The sequence below is a fragment of the Ursus arctos genome, unplaced genomic scaffold (assembly GCF_023065955.2).
Source record: "Ursus arctos isolate Adak ecotype North America unplaced genomic scaffold, UrsArc2.0 scaffold_5, whole genome shotgun sequence".
NCBI lineage: Eukaryota > Metazoa > Chordata > Mammalia > Carnivora > Ursidae > Ursus > Ursus arctos.
The window spans coordinates 19,739,975-19,759,518 of NW_026623067.1; the positions used below are offsets into that span (position 1 = coordinate 19,739,975).

Below are 19,544 nucleotides of genomic sequence, written 5' to 3' on the forward strand. Positions count from 1 at the left end.
ATACTGAAACGTGGCATGCCTGGCTCTCAGAACAAAGCATAAAACATGTCACGGCAAACATGACCAGCTCACAATAAAAAAAACAGCAGCTGCTCAAATAATGTACTGTTTGGGGAAAACACAGAAAAATGAGCAACTAGAATGCAATAGGAAAGCAATGTGGCTGGTGCTACGGGTGCCCAGAAGAAGATCCTCTGTTCCTACCTGCAGCCTTCGGAAGCCCTATATGCAATTAGCTAGAATTCTGTTCTCAAATACAGCATCTGTATTTTAAAGTTAAATGCATTGTCCATCAAGTGCACTGTTAGTATGATCTTTGGTGTCAGACCCTTCCTAAGAGGTGGATAGCCCCTGAGCATCTGAGCGAGGACCCAGAGTCCTGCTCCTCTTTCTCAGACCCAGGAGACTGGATTTGTGGACTCAAAATTCAGGGTCATTAAAGAAGCAACCTACAGACTCAGGGTAGAGGATGTGATCTTTTAAGTCAATATTCCGTTTCACAACCAGAAATCCATGAAGAGAGAAAAACCGTGGAAAACGGACAATGTTACAGCGATTGAGATGACACAAGTTCCTGGATAAGAAACCATTTAGTTCTTAAAAACAAACAAGCAACAGGTAGATCAAGCATTGAGACAAAAATATTAAAAAAAAAAAAAAAAAGATATGGCAGCACACCCAAAGAACAACTAAGTGTTTCAAGTAGTGGGGAAAGATGTGCTAAATATTTACCTCCACCCACCAAGTCAGCATTAGCAGTGATGATGTGAGCTCCTGGAGAGCAGGCACTGTGGGCGTGTCATGCTTGTATACCGAGAAGCACCTAGAAACTGCATTTCATATCAAAATTGCAAACTAAATGTCTGTTGAATGGAACAATATTGCTCAATTCCGTACTGTCGCTATTCAAATTGGAAGGAAGTAAAACAGAGCAAACTAATTTTCTATCCCTCTCCATATGCAACGCAGAACTGGTAAAGCACTATTGGAAGGGACAGGAAACTTAAATTCAGATACCTCACGGAAGGCCTGAAGCGAAGGAATAGATCTTCTTATCATATAGCATTTCCGTGAAAAAACTTAAGCAAGGAAACAAGCTTACGTGTTAGGTTTTTGAAAGAACTATCCAGACTAGTGAACATTTACTGTCCTGGCATTGTTGCTGCCACAATGACACAACTTTCACTAGACGTGTGGTAGCCATTTCGACTTAGAGCAACCTGACGGAGGAAAACTACACATAGACCAGCCAGTGGAAATTCTTCCAGAGAGCAAGCTTCACCCGAGAAACTTCAGGTGTCCTGAGGCGTTAAATCAACTTTCTATAAAAAATAAATTCAAATTTTACATGACATTGTTATGCCTTTCCTTTGGGGGGAATTTCTTAGCTTGCTCAAAGCTTGTATCTATACATATTTTTTAATCTTGAATAAGCAACGATAGTAATTTTGCACCCTGAGCATGCAGTCTTACCATTTACCAAGAAGGGAGGTCCTCATTTGTGGCACTCACTGTTAGTTCTCCAGAACGCATTTCTATCATCCTCCTTGATAACAGGACCCCAGTGTTGTTCAAGCAGCCATGTTACAGGTCTCATGGGATGAGCAAGGATCCATCTGAAATCAATCAGGGAAACCCCATTGCTCTCAGCAAGTGGTTGGCCTACAAGTGGGCATATGCCCTCCTTCTGACCAAACAGACATAAAGGGAGTATTTTCTCCCACGATACAAAGAAAAAATGCAAAGACAAAGATCTCTCACCCCCTGTCTTCCATTCCTATTTTTGTGTGGGGATATGCTACCTAGAGTGGTGGCAGCCACCTTGCAACCATGAGGTGACAAGCCTGTGAAGGAAGGTCAATACACTCAGGCTGGCAATGTGGACACATGAAATGCACCGGGGTCCATCACCATATCACTGAGTCACTGGACCTATCCCCAGATGAATAATAAAAGTAAGTGAATAATAAAAGCCCTCATCATTTAGAGCCATGAAAGTAGGGCTGTCTGGTAAATGCTGCCCTCCCCCCAAAGCATCCTAACCAAGTTGCTATCTTCAATAATTCTTAGATGCTTTAGTAAGGATATTTTAAAATTTAACCTGTCCTGCTTTTCCTCCATTCTCTCTAATCCAGCCATCCGTACTTCTTTTCAGGAACTTCGCTATTAGCCTAGAGCACATGACCCATCATTCAACCACATGCCTACTAATATTCTTTTTTTTAATTTTTTTATTATGTTATGTTAGTCACCATATAGTACATCATTAGTTTTTTATGTAGTGTTCCATGATTCATTATTTGCATATAACACGCAGTGCTCATTACAACATGTGCCCTCCTTAATACCCATCACCAGGCTACCACATCCCCCCACCCTCCACCCCTCTGCAACCCTCAGATTGTTTCCAGGAGTCAATAGTCTCTCATGGTTCATCTCCCCCTCTGATCCCCCCCTTCAGTTTTCCCTTCCTTCCCCTAATGTCCTCCATGCTATTCCTTACGTTCCACATATGAGTGAAACTGTATGATAATTTTCTTTCTCTGCTTGACTTATTTCACTTAGCATAATCCCCTCCAGTTCCATCCATGTTGATGCAAAGAAGATGTGGTTCATATATATAATGGAATATTACTCAGCCATCAGAAAGGATGAATACCCACAGACCTACTAATATTCTCAACTCCCTTGACACACTTGTCCCTCCGCTGCACGTGCCCAGCAAACCCCATCCTAGACCAACCAATCATCCACCTTTCCCATCCATATCTGAGCTCATGAATATTATCAGAGAAAGGCATGGATCGGCAAATTAGTGTCACCATCATCACTCAGGTTCTTAGGAATAAACTACAATCCCTCCCTGCATTTCTCATTACTCCATCACCAACAACTATTTTAGGCCTTCACCAACTCATCCTTCCCTTTCTATGTAGACCTTGCTTTCTGCCTTACAGCAGAACTCCCTTGATTTCTCAGCAGCCACTCACAGAGTGCATTCACCCTCATCATTTCCTTTATTTCTTGTAGTCATTAGGTTGCTCAACAGAATACCCCAACTATCTACCTTTCTGGCACTTGTTAAGATCATGCTATTTCATCCCCTTGTACTTGGAGATGGGTGAACTGATTCTTACCAATGATTTATGAGGGGAAATGACAGGTGCTGTTTTGGGGCCAGAATATTTAACTGACAATGGGAAACCCTCCAGACCTCTCTTCCCTTCTGGCATAGAAACCAGAAGTATTTGGCTTCATCAGGGTAACTGTGATGAGCAGATAAAAGTAGAACATGTAGCAGGAAGAAGAATTAAGCCTTTTTTAAAAACCACAAAGATTTTGGAGTTGTTTTTTATTGCAGCACAATCTAGCCTATGTCACTGATACATCTCTCCTCCAACATCATGAAATATATGGTCTCTCCTGCCATCTTCCACATATCCTTCCATGACAACAATCATCCTCTCTCTATCTTTGACCTTTCCTTCATTCCATTCAGGAAAAAAAATGCTAAAATTACTTCTGTATTTTCGTCTTTTAAAAATGTCCTTTAACAAGTCTATATCCATATTTTGTTTCCTTCCTTCCTCTGCCAAAAATATACAGTCTATACCATGTTCACTTGTACACCTCCTGTTCACTCTTCATTCCTTGATAATCTGATTGTTGCCCTACACCATCTACTGAAAGCATTCTTTCCAAAATTATATGTACAATTCAGTAGCTAAGTCAAACGGACCTTGTACTGGACATGCTGATAAATTTGCCTGCGGAGTCCACTTCTCCTTTTGACTGAAAGTAGCCAGTCCGCACACTTTCTGGATGCCCCTGCTGTGCCATGGCCCACGGGCTCTGTCCAGTAGACCTGCATGTTCTCTCTACCACCAGACTCCCCCAAGGAAACCCCCAGCCCAGGCACCACTGATGGACCAAGAGAAGACACGTGATCTAAAGACAGCCAGCCCATAGGACAGGCCAGAAATGTGTGATCTGTGTGTACAGGCTCACAAAGAACAGCGTGGCCAGGTTCTCTCTCCCATGAATATGAACTAAGATCGAAGGAAATTTGGCAGTTGGTTAGGAGGCATTGAACCAAGGAGGCCACTGTGGCCATCTACAAGAAAGCACAGAGAAAGGAGTTGGCTGAGAACAGAGAATGAAGCAGCTGCTTCGAGTTGGCCCCTGGGAAAGAGGTGGAAGGAATAGCTTGGGTTCCTGGTGGCTTTCCAGGTCCCAGTGGCCAGTCCTCTTGTTGCCCAGTTATGTTTGGTTTTTGTTCCTGGATTTACCTGAAATTATATAAAGTATCCTTAAAACAAACCCCAATTACTGTAGCTTGAGTGGATTTCTTTCTAGCAAAAGACCCTTTTCAAACCTTATTTTATTTTATTTTATTTTATTTTATTTTATTTTATTTTATATTTATTTATTTGACAGAGAGAGCAGGCAAGTGAGCACAAGCAGGGGGAGCAGCAGGCAGGAGGAGAGGGAGAAGTAGGCTCCCTGCTAAGCAGATAGCCCGATGTTGGGCTCAATCCCAGGACCCCAGGATCATGACCTGAGCCGAAGGCAGACACTTAACCGACTAAGCAACCCAGGTGCCCCCCAAACCTTATTTTAGTCTGCCTCCTTATAAGACTTTGCACTATTGATATGATAAGAAGGGTGTCAGGAATAAACTGGTATCATAAAATTTTAAAGAAATTTAAGGCCATAATATCCCACTATCTCATTTTATAGATGAAGAAATGGAGAATCAGAAAACTGAAGATCTGCCCAAAATGACAATGCTACCTCATGGCAGAGCTGGACAGTCATTAAGACCACCGGATTCCTTACCTAGCACCCTCGCCAGTACACCATGATTTATGAACTGCTCTCAAACTTAATCAAGGCCAGAAGAGCCTTCAGGATTGGAGAAGACCTAGTCAGGAGGGCATTTACCTTCTCCATAGAATCGCCCTCCTTTTGGCACTTTCTTTCCATTGGACTCCTGCATATGGGAGACGGGAAGCAGATGTTCTCAGAGCAGGGGTGTGAGAAAGGCAAACTAACACCTTCTCTTTGATGTGCTTGGAAGGACTCAAACTGCTCTCTCTAGAGTAGTTAAGACAGCTGCTGAGATGTAGCACAGCTTTGATCAAAGAGCTGGAGGTCCCAGAGTCATGAAATCACCCCAGGAAGAGAAATAGGGTGAGTTTAAATCAAATTTGGTAATCCAAGTCTGGGTGTGAAATATATTAAAATTAGGAAAAGTGATGACAGATAAAAGATTAGTGAAAAATGTGCCAAATTATTTCATTAGAGAATTGCTCTAAAGTACCATATTTAAACATAGTGAGGCCATTTTCTTCAATGTTCCCAATGTTCAACTGGTTTTTTAAAGGTATAGATGTGAATATGCATGTGTGCATATGTAAGAGTGAGTATATACCTCTGTATGCATTCATGTGGGGATATTTATGTATATATGTATTTACTGATGGAGAGAGAGAGGTTAAACTACTTCTGGAGCCTGAACAGAGAACCTCATCTGAATTGGGAAAAAATTAAATCCTGTGGCTCAAACACCAAGCATCTGCTGCTTAGTGATAGCATTTCCAAATTGTAAGTCTAGCTTTTTAAAGGGTAAAGTGAATCTTCTTAAAAGCACGTGAAATGTTTTAAAGTTACAAAACACTATATGGTTACATATATATATACTGTTAGAGCTATATATATTTATGTACATATAACATATAAAACATGTATCTATACATATAACTTATAACATATGTAACTATGTATTTCATAAGAAATACTATGTTTCATATCTAGTATATGAACTAAACATAGTATAGTTCAGTTACATATAACTATATATTATACGTATATATACTACAGCATACAACCATATATAGGTTATATATAACTATAACTATATATAACACACACTATATAACATACAGTTATACACTATATATAACTAACTATATGTATTCACACACTATACCATATAGGATTATATACTATATATAACTATAACTGTATACACACACACACACAAAATGACAAGAAAACAACATCTGTGGGTTGTAACTGAACTTGTCATGTATTATGCCAAGAGAAAACATATTCTGATTTCTCAGTGGACAAAATGGCAGAGAGTTTAGCGAGACACTGAACTACAGCTTTGAATCAATAGCTACATTGAATCCAAAAATCCAGAAACATTTAGACAGCCTACTCTGTGCAGTCAGCCTACGTCAGATCGTTTATATCCCGAGATACCCACAACCAGGATAAAGTCAACCTCTCTTTAGAAAGCAGTGCCATAGCCAAAGCATAGCACATGCTTTATTTTAGCAGCTAATTTTTAACCCTTCGGGCATGGATTAAAATGCCCTTTTATGGCAGTGTTCAGAGTCAGCCTATAAACCTCAGAATGCCTTAAATGTTCTTTGTTATCCCTCCAACTCAGTTCTTGTTTCCAAGTTAAAACTCTTCCCAAAGTCACCTCCTCTCACCTCCAGGAGAGGACCCCTCATTTCCAGCCTTCCTTGCACCACAAATCCCCTGAACGTGCTCCCTGGCCTGGCCCTGCTCAGCTCTGAACATATTAAATAATGGTTTCACAGCCTTCCCCTTTTCCAGCCCTCTGTTCCATCCCCCATTTTCCCAAAATGGCCAGGGACCCTTAAACCCTGCCCTAGATCCTCACATTTTTAACAGTTCTATCCTTTCTGATAACATCTAGTTATCTACTCCCCAGCCCCTTCTCTCAGAGCCACCTGCTGAGGCCAGCACTCCAAATCCAGCAGACCCATCTCCACGGAAGCTGACAAGCCCTCCTCCTCCTGAACAGACAATGACCGATACCAAAGCCAATACACAACATAATCACTCTTAGCCTACCAGATGAAAGTGTTCTCAATCTGCACACAGTCCAGGAAGTTTGTTGTAACTGGAAAAATTTCAAAGGCCGACAGAAATGAATCTCTCTCCTCGGAGACTGTCAGTAACACCCCAAGTTCACCACAGCATTTAGCCTCAGGAAAGCAAGAAATTCATTCATCTGTTGTATTTTTAACATCTTTACTTCTTGTCAATGTGCTGCTCTGTTTATAAGCTGCAAAATGTTTGGGATCAGATGTCTGCTCCTCAAATCTGCTACTTTTGGCCGGGTTCTCAGTAATACCTAAGGGTACTGTTTTGGACAATTTCAGGAATTCTTTATGTAAGCTCACAAAGGGTCATTTTCTTCAAATGCACTAGATTGTACACTCATCTGGTACATTTTCACTAAGACAGACAGATTCGCCTCTCTCTGGGTGTAATGAAGCCAGGAAACAAAAGTATGTTGTGTGTCCTCACTCTGAGACTCCTACTAAATCATCCTCTGGCATATTCTATTTAATAATATATTGTGTTTATTGTCTGTCCACCAGCTAGAAGGTAAACTCCAAGAAGGCCAGGGATTCATCTTTGCCCTCTGACGAATCCCAACAGCCTATTAACAATGCCTGGTGCAAACCATAAGCTCAATTTATTTGTTGAACTTATTAAGTACTTAATCTCCTGCTATAAAAGTTTATCCTAAATACTTTGTACTTGGCATGTTGAAACAAGATGTATGTTTTGAAGGGAGAAACACCTCGTAGGCTTTGAGAAAAAGTAAAAGGAGATCACGGACATTCCATCCAACACTAATGGTATGAATTACTCCATGAGGGGCCAGAAACACAACATTTCTTTGTGTTCCAAAATGACCCAAATCTGGCTCAATGCCCCCATTGAACAAGTGTTTTGAGAAATCCAAAAAGGTCACCTTCTTGGATTACCTCCCCTTACGTTCTTTTATATAATTTTTTATTTAAATTCAATTAATTAACATATAATGTGTTATTTGTTTCAGGGGTACAGGTCTGTGGTTCATCAGTCTTATATAATACCCAGTGCTCATTGCAACACATACCCTCCCCAATTTCCCTCACCCAGTTACCCCATTCCCCCACCCCCCTCCCCTCCAGCAACCCTCAGTTTGTTTCCTATGATTAAGAGTCTCTTAGGGTTTGTCTCCCTCTCTGGTTTCCTCTTGTTTCATTTTTTCCTCTCTTCCCCTATGATTCTCAGCCTTGTTTCTGAAATTATGCATATCAGTGAGATCCTATGATACTGTCTTTCTCTGACTGACTTATTTCTCTTCCATTCTTTTAAACAAGAAATCTAGAGCTATGGTGCCCAGAAAAATGGGACAGGGGCTGCTATTCTATCTTGGTCACTGATGCTCTCAATCTATGGTGAAAGAAATGGTGCCACCCATAGCTCTCCCTCTATTCCAAGCTCAGGCATGGGGGCCTTCGATGAAGCTCCCAAGACTAGAGTATCTAGTGTCTAGCCTACATGGCACCCACATGGCCACCTCCATGTGAAATTCTGTATCCACAAAGGTACAGCTTTTCAGTGAAGTCGATCCCCACTACTAACTGAAACTATAAACCCCAATTCACTTCCCAGTCCTCGAGTATCCTTCCAATATCCCAGAACTCCTTTCACTTTTCTCTTGAGTTCTTTCCCTTCACATCTCTCAGACAAATAAACAAAAAATTATTTGTATCTGTTGGGTCATAATAGTGTCTAATGGCTTGTCCTTATAGATGGTAGACCCCAGGGCCTAGAAATACAGAAAGATCTGAGTTGTCTTTCTCAGGGAACAAATAATATCCAGGCTTTAGGACATTCCTGATAGTGGCAGAATGGGAAGAATTCATCTAGGATTGGGTTCAGCTGATTGTGACATAAACCTCAGAACAACAGTGGCCTTCAAAAGACCGATTTTTATTTTATTCCCCTTAAAAGAAGTTCTGTGATGGCCTCCAGACCTGGTATGGAGGCTTCTATACTAATGCACCCCCAGCTGTCTTATGCCATCCCATAATCTAAGGCAACTGCGTGTGCATTGACCATAAGGAAGAGGGTTAAGGGTGCATGCCAGTTGTCTTTTAAGATTCCCGGGGCGCCTGGGTGGCACAGCGGTTAAGCGTCTGCCTTCGGCTCAGGGCGTGATCCTGGTGTTATGGGATTGAGCCCCACATCAGGCTCCTCCACTATGAGCCTGCTTCTTCCTCTCCCACTCCCCCTGCTTGTGTTTCCTCTCTCGCTGGCTGTCTCTATCTCTGTAGAATAAATAAATAAAATCTTAAAAAAAAAAAAAAAAGAATTTAACTTAAAAAAAAAAAAAAGATTCCCTAAGACTGCCATAGTCTACCATGACATCTCAGTGGCCAGTACATAGTCACACAGCCAGCCTAGTGATGAGGGAAGCTGGAAAATCTATCCTTATCTCACATGACTAGGTTGGATATTGGGGAAGGCAAAGAACAGTCTCTCTCACAGAAGGTAAACACTCATTCTACTTTTCCATGGTGTCTTGGCAATAGTGAAAAACTAAGCTCAGGGTTTTCTCAATAGGTGATCAAGCTGGGTAATTTAAATATTGAAATACTGTATGTGGAAATATCAAATAATTGAAATATTAGTAAATAATTCTTCTACTTCGCCAAGTTTAAGATTCACCTTGACTCTCAGTTGCCACTTGCACCTCACTTTGGATCAAGGTTAGGAAAAGAGACAAATTCATTTGTCAGCACGATCTTCTTCTCATAAGTTCTGCAGTCATCTGACTTGGTGTCTAGTAGGTGAAGAGATGTGCGCAAGATATACAAAATTTAAAGAGTGGGATGTAAGAGAAGCTAAATCTTAAATTAATCCTAATTTCAATTCTATAAAGGGCAGGCATGAAGCACTGAAGTTAACAGAGTAGATGACATTATCCTGTCTCCACTTCCGCTCCCACCAAATTATTAAGCTTGAAGAATCTACATCTTTTGTTCCATATTCCCCAAAGTCTTCTATATAGACAACATCCAATGGATCTTTGCTGCATTGAGTTGAAAATGGACAATAAAGTAAACATACGTAAGAACTTGTGTGAAAAGAAGATGAAAAGTTTAAAACACTTTTAAATTAATGGTACGGCAGAAAAGAACACTACATTTAAAGTCAGCAGGCTTGGGTGCTATAACTTTCTTCTCTCGTTATTGCTTCTTTGACCTCATGTGGGAAATGCAGAATGTAACTCTGCCCCTGCACTCCTGCACTGGGTTATAGTGTCAAATAAATATTCATTTCAAAACTCTGTACAAAATAATACTTGTTTGTATTCTTCCTCCTACACTTATCCAGTAAGCACACCGGATCAAGGAATCTTTGCAACTCAAGGGATAATAAAAAACAAAAGTTGATAAGGGAAGCATGTATTGGGATGAAGAGCCAGACTGTACGCCATTGGATGACCTGCCAGTAAAGCAGCCATATAGACAAGAGGCAGCAACCATGAATCAGTCAGGGAAAGACTTTTCATGGCAGCATCTAGGCTCCCCCTGCATTGGCTCAGGGCCTCTGAACTGGTTGTTTTTCTGCAACTGTCATGATCATAATAAAGACAATAAGCAGAGTTGTTTCCAGACATCCTTGAAAGGCCCATGAGTCATTAGGACAAGCACTCTGACTTGAAAAGATGTTCTTCCCACTGTTTAAACAATGGTCACACACATCCTACTTGAATAGTCCACTAAATATGTTTTGGAATGTCACCATGTGGTTGGAATTAACATTAAAACCCTATCATCACACCAGGTGAAGAGCTAGTCAGTACTTTATGAGAATATTAAACTATATTGCTGGGCTTTGAGAATACATAACAGGGCTTCTTACCAAGTCTGGAGAGCTAGGGAAGGTTCCTCAGAAGAAGTGGCATTTGACCTCAATGTGAAGAATTAAAAATGTCAAGTGAAGAGGGAGAGGATGAGATTTCCAGACAGGGGAATCAGCATGTGCCAAGGCCCTGTGGTAGGAAAGAACAGAGCTTAATTAACAAACTGAGGAAGGGGAGGAAAAAAAAAAGACTGTGAGCGGACCAGGAAGAGCAAAAAGAAGAGCAGTGCAAGATATGATTGGAGAGTTAGAGTATCAGTTGGGCTCTTTGGTTGTGAGCCACTGACGTGAACTCTGCCTTATTCATCAAAATAAAGAGAAAGTTTTTTTGGAAATCCACTAAAGAGCTCACAAAGTTGAAGCATGTTCACAGGATTTGGTGCCACTCAGGTGACTGGTGATCTTATAGATGTGGTCATGGTAGATTCAGTGTGAAACAGCAAGAATGGTTATCAGGAAATAGGGTAAAGGAGGCAGTAAACATGGGCTGCCTTTTGGGAACTCTGCTGTAAATGGGGAGGTCAGGGAAAATGAGCTGCTCCGGGATATAGATGCGGGGTCCTACCAGAAGGTTTCTTTTTTTAAGTTTAAGGAGTCTGAGCATATTTCAGTGCTACTGAGAGAGACTGGCCATACAAGAGAGAAGACAACATGGTAAGCACAGGATTTCAAGAAGAAAAAGAATTCGCAGCTCAAGTACAAGAACTATTCTTCCCAGGGTGGAGCAGCAACTCTAGTGCACGCCAAGAAGAGAGGAAGGATGCGCAGGGCAGGGAGATTCACTTCAGTGCTAGTGAAAAGACTCGTTTCCCGGCTGATGGCTTCCATTTCGTCTTTGCAGTAGGTCATTTTCGGAGACAGCAGAAGGTGAGAGATGAAGGAAGAGGATTAGGGAGTTAGAAGAAAGTAGAGATGACCACTGGCAAGACTTATCCAAAAGAAAAGAGAAAGGACCCAAATTAATAAAATTATGAATGAAAAAGGAGAGGTCACGACCAACACCATTGAAATTGGAAGGATTATTAGAACTTTTATCAACAGCTATATGCCAATAAATTAAGCAATCTGGAAGAGATGGAGGTCTTCCTGGAAACCTATAAACTACTAAGACTGAAACAGGAAGAAATTGATTTCTTAAACAGGCCAATTAATTATGAAGAGATTGAGTCAGTGATAAACAACCTTCCAAATAACAAAACTCCAGGCCCGGACGGTTTTCCTGGGGAATTCTACCAAACATTCAAAGAAGAAATAATACCTATTCTCCTAAAGCTATTTCAAAAAATAGAAACAGAAGGAAAGCTACCAAACTCATTCTATGAGGCCAATATTACCTTGATCCCCAAACCAGGCAAAGACCCCCTCAAAAAGGAGAATTACAGACCGATTTCCCTAATGAATATGGACGCCAAAATCCTCAACAAGATCCTGGCTAATAGAATCCAACAGTACATTAAACGGATTATCCATCATGACCAAGTGGGATTCATAGGGATGCAAGCATGGTTCAACATTCACAAATCAATCAGCGTGATACATCATATCAACAAGAAAAGACTCAGGAACCATATGATCCTCTCAATTGATGCAGAAAAAGCATTTGACAAAATACAGCATCCTTTCCTGATTAAAACCCTTCAGAGTGTAGGAATAGAGGGTACATTTCTCAATCTCATAAAAGCCATCTGTGAAAAGCCTACTGCAAATATTATTCTCAATGGGGAAAAGCTGGAAGCCTTTCCCTTAAGATCAGGAACACGACAAGGATGCCCACTCTCGCCACTATTATTCAACATAGTACTAGAAGTCCTTGCAACAGCAATCAGACAACAAAAAGGGACAAAAGGTATTCAAATCGGCAAAGAAGAAGTCAAAATGTCTCTCTTTGCAGATGACATGATACTCTATATGGAAAACCCAAAAGAATCCACTCCCAAACTATTAGAAGTTATAGAGCAATTCAGTAATGTGGCGGGATACAAAATCAATGCTCAGAAATCAGTTGCATTTCTATACGCGAATAATAAGACTGAAGAAAGAGAAATTAGGGAATCCATCCCATTTACAATAGCACCAAAAACCATACGTTACCTTGGAATTAACTTAACCAGAGACGTAAAGAATCTATATTCTAGAAACTACAAATCACTCTTGAAAGACATTGAAGAAGACACAAAAAGATGGAAAAATATTCCATGCTCATGGATCGGAAGAATTAACATAGTTAAAATGTCCATGCTACCCAGAGCAATCTACACTTTCAATGCTATCCCGATCAAAATACCAATGACATTTTTCAAAGAACTGGAACAAATACTCCTTAAATTTGTATGGAAACAGAAAAGGCCCCGAATCACCAAGGAACTGTTGAAAAGGAAAAACAAAGCTGGGGGCATCACAATGCCAGATTTCGAGCTGTACTACAAAGCTGTGATCACAAAGACAGCATGGTACTGGCACAAAAACAGACACATAGACCAATGGAACAGAATACAGACCCCAGAAATGGACCCTTGGCTCTTTGGGCAACTAATCTTTGATAAAGCAGGAAAAATCATCCGGTGGAAAAAAGACAGTCTCTTCAATAAATGGTGCTGGGAAAATTGGATAGCTATATGCAAAAGAATGAAACTTGACCACTCTCTCACACCATACACAAAAATAAACTCCAAATGGATGAAAGACAGGAATCCATCAAAATTCTAGAGGAGAACATAGGCAACAACCTCTACGACATCGGCCAAAGCAACCTTTTTCATGACACATCTCCAAAGGCAAGAGAAACAAAAGATAAAACGAACTTATGGGACTTCATCAAGATAAAAAGCTTCTGCACAGCCAAGGAAACAGTCAAAAAAACTAAGAGGCAGCCCACGGAATGGGAGAAGATATTTGCAAATGACGCTACAGATAAAAGACTGGTATCCAAGATCTACAAAGAACTTCTCAAACTCAATACACGAGAAACAAATAAACAAATCAAAAAATGGGCAGAAGATATGAATAGACACTTTTCCAATGAAGACATACAAATGGCTAACAGACACATGAAAAAATGTTCAAAATCATTAGCCATCAGGGAAATTCAAATCAAAACCACACTGAGATACCACCTTACGCCAGTTAGAATGGCAAAAATAGACAAGGCAAGAAACAACAATTGTTGGAGAAAATGTGGAGAAAGGGGATCCCTCCTACATTGTTGGTAGAAATGCAAGTTGGTACAGCCACTCTGGAACAGTGTGGAGGTCCCATAAAAAGTAAAAAATTGAGCTACCCTATGACCCAGCCATTGCACTACTGGGTGTTTACCCCAAAGATACAGACGTAGTGAAGAGAAGAGCCATATGCACCCCAATGTTCATAGCAGCATTGTCCACAATAGCTAAATCGTGGAAGGAGCCAAGATGCCCTTCAACAGATGACTGGATTAAGAAGTTGTGGTCCAGGGGCGCCTGGGTAGCGCAGTCGTTAAAGCGTCTGCCTTCGGCTCAGGGCGTGATCCTGGCGATCCGGGATCGAGTCCCACATCAGGCTCCTCCGCTGGGAGCCTGCTTCTTCCTCTCCCACTCCCCCTGCTGTGTTCCCTCTCTCGCTGGCTGTCTCTCTGTCACATAAATAAATAAAATCTTTAAAAAAAAAAAAAAAAAGAAGTTGTGGTCCATATATACAATGGAATATTACTCAGCTATCAGAAAGAATGAATTCTCAACATTTGTCGCAACATGGACGGCACTGGAGGAGATAATGCTAAGTGAAATAAGTCAAGCAGAGAAAGACAATTATCATATGATTTCTCTCATCTATGGAACATAAGAACTAGGAAGATCAGTAGGGGAAGAAAGGGATAAAGAAATGGGGGGTAATCAGAAGGGGGAATGAAACATGAGAGACTATGGACTATGAGAAACAAACTGAGGGCCTCAGAGGGGAGGGGGGTGGGGGAATGGGATAGACCGGTGATGGGTAGTAAGGAGGGCACGTATTGCATGGTGCACTGGGTGTTATACGCAACTAATGAATCATCAAGCTTTACATCGGAAACCGGGGATGTACTGTATGGTGACTAACATAATATAATAAAAAAACATTTAAAAACAAAACAAAAACAAAAAAAGAAGAAAGTAGAGACAGTTTTAAAAAGTCATTGTATGGAGGAGGAGGAGGAGGAGGAGCAAAAACACAGCAGGGGTGCCAAGAGGGGAGAGCATTTACCTGAGAGGCGAGCTTTATATTCCCATCTATTGGATGTGATATTGTGTCCCGAGCAGGTCCTTTAGGTCAGGAAACAGCTCTACGTTCTGGGTAAACACAGTGAGTGTTTGACATGTTAGCATGGTCTGTGTACTTTCAGGCCTCAGTGCTAAGGATAGCTGTGCCTGTCTCAACTTCCTACTTTCTTTCTTAGGAACGCAGTAAGTCCCATAACATCTTAATCAACTGTTAGCAATGGGGACTAAGTTTGCAGCCCACCTACGGCAAAGTGCACACGCGCTTTGGCACATGTGACATGCATTTGAATAAAGCATTACCCTGACTTCATCTTCTCAACTTATTTGCTTTCTCTTTTCCCCACATATATTACCAGAGAAATATATTTTACCCACCATAAGTCCCTTTGGTGGAATGAAGGAAGATACAACAATTAGTAAGTCAGTAATGGTATCAAAAGTGTCACTTGGAAGTTAATTTAAAACTATAATGATCATCACAGATACAGACATGTAAGCATGTGTATAGAAATAGATATAAATGTAGATACATAGGTATAGCAACATTTGCTGACAAAACCTATAGAAATGAGGAGGCCACGTATTGCATGGAGCACTGGGTGTTATATGCAAATAATGACTCATGGAACCCTACCTCAAAAACTAAGGATGTACTGTATGGTGACTAACATAACATAATAAAAAATTATTATTAAAAAAAAAAAGAAATGAGGAATGTAAAACCTACCTGAGTTTCCATTCTGAGAGATCAAAAGCAAGAATCTAACCAATTTGTAGAAAAGGAAAACATATTTATTGATTGGTTTAATGTTTTCTATAAAGCTAAAAATATTTTTACTAACTTCCTTTAAGCTATCGGCAAGAAAAATTTTAATCCAATGTAATTTTATAAAATGGTTAATTTGGGTGAAATAGAAAGGATTTTCATTTCTTTCAAATAGTTTATGGTTAATATTATAAAAGCTGAGGAAAATATTTAACAGAATAGTCTAAACTTAAAACAACTACTTTTAGGAAAACAAGTACTTTATTTTAATTTTTTTAAATTTAAATTCAATTATTAACATATAATGTATTATTTGTTTCAGGGGTACAGGTCTGTGGTTCATCAGTCTTACATAATTCCCAGTGAGATCATATGACAATTGTCTTTTACTGACTGACTTATTTCGCTTAGCATAATACCCTCTAGTTCCACCCACATTGCTGCAAATGGCTTGATTTCATTTTTGATGTCTGTGTAATATTTCATTGTGTATATATATACCACCTCTTCTTTATTCATTCATCTGTTGAGGGACATCTGGGGTCTTTCCACAGTCTGGCTTTTGTGGACATTGCTGCTATAAACATTGGAGTGCAGGTGCCCCTTCAAATCACTACATTTGTATCTTTGGGGTAAATACCCAGTAGTGCAATTGCTGGGTCATAGGGTAGCTCTATTTTCAACTTTTGAGGAACCTCCATAATGTTTTCCAGAGTGGCTGCACCAGCTTGCATTCCCACCAACACTGTAAGAGGGCTCCCCTTTCGCCAACATCTGTTGTTTCCTAATTTAATTTTAGCCATTCTGACTGATGTGAAATGATACCTCATTGTGGTTTTGATTTGTATTTCCCTGATGCCGAGTGATGTTGAGCATTTTTTTCATGTGTCTGTTGGCCATGTATATGTCTTCTTTGGAGAAACGTCTATTCATGTTTTCTGCCCATTTCTTGATTGGATTATTTGTTCTTTGGGTATGGAGTTTGATAAGGTCTTTATAGATTTTGAATACTAGCCCTTCATCTGATAGTCATTTGAAAATATCTACTCCCATTCTGGAGGTTGTTTTTTGGTTTTGCCAACTGGAAAAACAAGTACTTTAAACTTGAGCTTCTTATATGGCGGAAGTTACTTATTTTCAGTGTACTTCACACTGGATAATATCAGTGCTTTCCCTGACTTTGACTTTTAAATATCTAAAAGAGAATCAAGATGGCATAACAGTTAAGACCACAGACTCATATATCCATTTTCTTTCTCTGCCTGTGTGACTTTGTGAAAGTCCCTAATCACACTTTTACCTCTAGATTGTTGAGGATGCAGTGAGTTGATCTATGGGAAATTCTCAGAACAGTGCCTGGCATATACAAAGCACTTTACAAGCATTAGCTGTCACAAGTGCTCTTGCTATCTGTCATGGTCTTCATCATCTAAAAGATGTAGAAAGTGTCTTTGCTGGTATTTCTCCCAAGTGCCCCCAGAAGCTAGCATACCATGGGTAACTAATTCAGCAAAAGCAGTAATGACTAAGGTAGATGATGTTGGTCCTTTGACTTTAAGAACAATAATGAGACAGAGCACGCCTTCCTTTTTAGTCAAAAGACAGAACCAAAGAACTAACATCTCAAGTTTATGTGAAGGAGAATCAGACTGACTACAAGGGGGAAGAAAATCCCCTTCCCTAACCTGTTTCACTCTCTCACTACCAGTGACACAAAAAGGCAAAGCTTCCTAGGTCTTTCTGTCTACAGCTTAGGTCTCTGAACCCTGAGGTAGTTTTCAGGAAACTTCAAACCAGCTCCTGCCAAAGTGCTCCCCTCAGTGAAGCCCTTTCCATTCCATCAGGAACCATCCACTAGTCTTTGCTTCTTCTGGTCTGGTTGGTAATTAAAAAGCATCAAACTGGAATCCTCCACTCTACAGTTCTGCCTCAGTCATCAATTACTTATTCCTTACACAGTCTGAGCTCCAGTTTCCTTAACTGTAAAGTGAGGGTAATAATTAGAGAGGATTTGTTTATACCTGCCTGGTGATAAAACATCTGGGCTCCAGTGGTCTTGGACAGAAGCTGCCCGCTTCACACTGTCTTCTGCTACAGGACCCAAATCATACTGGAAATCCTGACTCACTCACAGATATCTATAAACCCTTATATATCACCGAACCCAGAGAGCACAGTAGTATCCATCAGTATATTCCCTATATTACCAATAGTCAAATGTTTCTGATATCCATTCTTTTGCTATTCCTTCTAGGAATCTGAATTTCCTCCCCTTTAGCTTATAGCAGAGAGCTTGAATGGAAAAAAGGAAGAAGAAGAAACATTTGTGGGAGATAGGTCTAAATGTTTCTGGTCCAAGTTTTATACTATCAACTATAGAAGCAAGGAGGAGAGTGAAATCTTTTATTAGGGCACACTACAAAATTAATTTTTAAGGATTTGATCAGTGATTACCCTGAGAATAAGAACATATTATGAATAACTCCAGCACCTTTTCACTTACATGATAACTTGTATTACGATTCTTTCTCATTGACAAAGCCCTTGAAACGTATAAACTCAATCAATTTACAGACAGGTATTTTTCCAGTCTGTGTTCTGGAACATGAATACTTTTTGAACTTGAATGGTACACCAGCACAGAAACATACGCTAACACATTTTATGTATATATATAGTTAATTCAGAAAGGCTAAACTTCTCTCTAAATTTGTTAGGATTTGGTGGGGGGGATGCCTGGGTGGCTCAGTCGGTTAAGCATCCAACTCTTGGTTTCAGCTCAGGCCATGATCTCAGGGTCATGAGATCGAGTCCTGTGTCGGGCACCAAGCTCAGCAGGGATAATTAAATAATTGTTTAATGAGAAATAATATATATTATTAAAAATAAATAAATAAATTTGCTAAGATTTTTTTTTAACCCAAGTTGGTAAACAAAAAGCTATCAGCAGTTTTGAGTTTGGAGAATGCCAAACAAATCTAATGACTTATATTACTCTTTATTTTATAATCTGGAAGACCACATCTTAGGGTTATCTAATGACAATTTAGGTAAGAAGCACGTGTGCTCTGTCCTAATAGTCTTCCTGCTCTTACTGGCTTTGAGTAAGGCCTCTGAAACCCTTGGAGACAGTAGGGTCACAAGACAGGAGGAGTCTAGGTCCCCAAGTTACCATTGGACCTAGTAGTATGCAGCCGAAATTTTGTGGCTTATTTGTTGCAGCATCTGTTACTCTAACCAACACGAAAGCCAAACACTGGATGTAAATGCTTGCATAATTACAATCTTTCCCTAACATAGCTAAAGTTTAGAACAAGATATAAGGGAATGCCCCTCGAGGGCAAATATGAAGACATTCCCGAGCAAGAATTATATGTGATGAATAGTATCTGCTGACTCCAACAATGGGATTCCTATTACTAAATAATTCTTTCTCTTTTTGCCCCCTCACTTCTGAGAACTAGAATAAATTCCCAGATACAATAGGAGGTTCTCAAAAAAGTGACTGACGGGTAATAATGGTTCTTCTTACAAGGAACAGAAGAAATACAGCTTGACTCCCCCAACAGTCCAATGAAGAATCCTTCCCTAGGCCCAGTATATGTCCCCTCTTATCTTTTCCATCATCCAAAAATGCTCCCAGGAAATAAAGACCCCAGTAGTACAACAGTGTAATCTTGCTTCAAAACCCCATTGGCAGCTTTATTTTGGCATATATCTACTTGCTTAAACATGTCATAAAGGGGTAATTTTAGGGGACACGCCTCCATTTAGCAGTCAAAACATCCCTC

General features: G+C 40.1%; 1 long non-coding RNA gene across 1 annotated transcript in view; it reads right to left on the reverse strand.

Annotated features, from left to right (window-relative positions):
• Window positions 1-19,544, reverse strand: part of LOC113261624 (uncharacterized) — a 341,122-nt gene that overhangs the window by 300,658 nt on the left and 20,920 nt on the right. Inside the window, exons 7-10 of the long non-coding RNA XR_008957555.1 lie at window positions 14,971-15,056; window positions 10,756-10,885; window positions 9,556-9,670; window positions 1,474-1,616 (exon numbers count right to left, since the gene is read on the reverse strand). This is a non-coding gene — a long non-coding RNA (uncharacterized LOC113261624). The remainder of the gene's footprint in view (window positions 1-1,473; window positions 1,617-9,555; window positions 9,671-10,755; window positions 10,886-14,970; window positions 15,057-19,544) is intronic.